General features: G+C 33.8%; 1 pseudogene; it reads right to left on the minus strand.

Annotated features, from left to right (window-relative positions):
* Nucleotides 1-220: 220 nt before the first annotated feature.
* Nucleotides 221-727, minus strand: LOC103584528 (annotated as a pseudogene).
* Nucleotides 728-2,828: the final 2,101 nt, after the last annotated feature.

Consider the following 2,828-nt stretch of genomic DNA (forward strand, 5'->3'; position numbering starts at 1 on the left):
CGAGGGTTGCGATCCCATTACCGGTCAGTAAAAAAAGACAAAATAAAAAATAAAAAATAAAAAAATATATTCTAATTTCCATTACTATTTAATATGTTACCATAAATTATTTTAAAATATTTTTATTTTAATTGAATGGGGTTTTGGGTTTTTTTTTTTTTTTTTTTTTCTTTTTTGGTGGTTGAACGATCCTTTATTAAAATATTTTCCTTTGTACTTGTTAACTAGCTGGCCATTCCACTGCACCACTGTTGATGTCATCTATGATGTCATGAGGGTAGCAGCCATCAACATTGCAGCCACAGATGGAACAGTCTCCAGGATCTCTGTAATGGTTCCAGCGAGTACTCAGCTAAAGATCTTTGCTGGATATGTCAGGCAATGTGGACAATCTCGTCAAATGTGATATTTCCACTGTGTTTAATGTTTTTTTAGTTTTTGGTCAAGTTTTTTTCTGTCTCAGTGGTTCCTTGAGGGCTTTGATGATCAAGGCAAAGGCAGAAGGTACCACCTCAATCTGGGCCTGTCTGTTCTGAATGGTCAATTTCACCATAATCCTCAGACCTTTCCAGTCACCAGTTGCCTTGGCAATGTCATCACCAACCTTTTTTGGAGACAGACCTAGGAGGCCAATCTTGGGGGCCAGGGCAGACATGGCACCAACTTTGCCACCAGTGCACCTCAGGTACACAACTTTGATCTTGTTGGGGTCGAACTTAGGAAGCATGGTGAAGGCAGCTGGTGTCAGATGAACCCGGATTCGGGACCACCAAAGAAATTGCACCTTGGCCTCCTCCAAGCCAAAGGTCGAAAGGGCTGAATGGGGATTTTGATGAACTTTTTGTTATTTATTTCTAATTTCTTTTGCATTGAGATCCAATAAGTAATCTGCACGATATTTGTTCTTTGATATTTGTTAAGATTTGTTTTATAGTTAGTATGTATCCAATTTTTATAGATGTTCCATGTGAATTTGAAAAGCATGTGTATTTTCTAAATATTATGTGCAAATTTGTTTATATCTATTTGGTCAAGCTTTTTAATTACGTTGCACCAATCTATTATAACTTTTTTGACTACTTTCATTTATAAATTACTGAGAGAGCTACGTGGATTTATTCATTTCTTCTTGTAATTTTATTAAATTTGGGTTATATATTTTAATGCTATATTATTAGGAAGATAGAAAGCCAGAGCCATTATATTACTTTACTTACAATGTTTCTGTGCTATCATGTGTGAGGTGTTATGTACGAGGGTACTACAAAAAGTTTGTGGAAAAATAGAATTAAAAGATAATATGAATCTTTCCATGATTCATATTTAGTATTTATCTGAATTTTTAAAATTCAGTGTGAGAACCCCTGTCTTTTAACTACTCTATTAATTCATTTATATTTTATGGATTTAAATACATTATATATTTACATTTAATTGTATGATGTTATTTTGTGATTTTAATATGTTTTTCATTTCTTCTTCTTCCTCTCTCTCTCTCTCTCTCTCCTTTCCTGCCTTCTTTTATGTGGATTTAGTTTTCTACATTAACTTTTATTCTTCAACTGGTTTGGAAGTCTTACCTTAAATTCCTATTAGTTTAGTTTTACTCTTAGATTTTTAACCTGATATGGTCAAGCTTGTTCTACCTAATCACTCTTTAGTTTTGAAACCCAGGAAATAACTGATTGCATATAACCACAGCCTAGACATTATTCATAAGTTCTGTACCCAGAACCAGACGTTTAATGACATAGCTACCTAAAGGCAGCTTTTGCAGCCATAAAAGGTAATTATGTTGGAGTTTTAGAAACTGGCATACAAGGGGCTTGATAAATATTGCCTTACCCTAAATAGGCAGAATACTATAGCTCAACCAAAGCATGTCTGTGGTGCCTTTGGGAGACTTGGGAAGCGTGCTCACTGGACATATGCCTGTCTGATGTTCTCTGTTGTGCTTAGAGCTTATAACAGTAAAATGTAACTGTACGCAATTTATTTGTCAGAGTGTTCATTTTCATCAAGACCCAGAATCAGTTCTCTGAAGAACTACTTTGCCTAGATACTTCACAAAATCTAAATTAATTAATACCTTAAACCTCATACTTGACAATACGAGGACTTGGAATACCTATATGCTAAAAACCCTCTCCCATCTCACATAAAACTAACTCCCTAAATAATTCTTACTATTTGTTTTTGGTTTACTTTTTTAATATTAATTTCATTTTTCACTTTATAGTTTAAATTCCTGCGGGCATGAAACTTTCTTTCAGAGCTCCCTATCTAAATTTGCTTCCTCAGCCCTTTATTTTCATAAGTGTCAGGTGGCCTGAGTATATGGTGGCCTAAACGCTTTGTCTGACCAATCCTTCTTCCTCCTCATTTTATTTTTCCCAAGCATTACACCCTAATAAACTTCTTACACTCAAAACACCTTCTTAGTATCTACTTCCCAGAGGACACAACTGCCACAGCTATATATATGATCATGAAATTTCCAAATTCAAATTTTTTTTCTAGTTGTAAAAACACATTAGAAAACAGAAGAATGAGAGTTATATGGGCATCAGACTTATCAGCTGCTAGACAGGGTATTGAAAATAATAAACCAATTTCGAAAACTTTTAAGAATAATGGATCTAATTCTATACTCAAACTATAGGATTCAAAAGGAAAATGATTAAATATATGTGGAATCAAAAAGCCTGCCTAAAGCATAAAGTTTTTGGAAAAAATTCTTAAATATTTTCTCCAGAAAAAAATAAAAATAAATAATAAGGTAGGAGTATTAATCTGCAAGTAATAGGAATCTATGTGAACCAGTTTGG

Source organism: Galeopterus variegatus, unplaced genomic scaffold, assembly GCF_000696425.1.
Source record: "Galeopterus variegatus unplaced genomic scaffold, G_variegatus-3.0.2 Scaffold200, whole genome shotgun sequence".
Classification (NCBI taxonomy): Eukaryota; Metazoa; Chordata; class Mammalia; order Dermoptera; family Cynocephalidae; genus Galeopterus; species Galeopterus variegatus.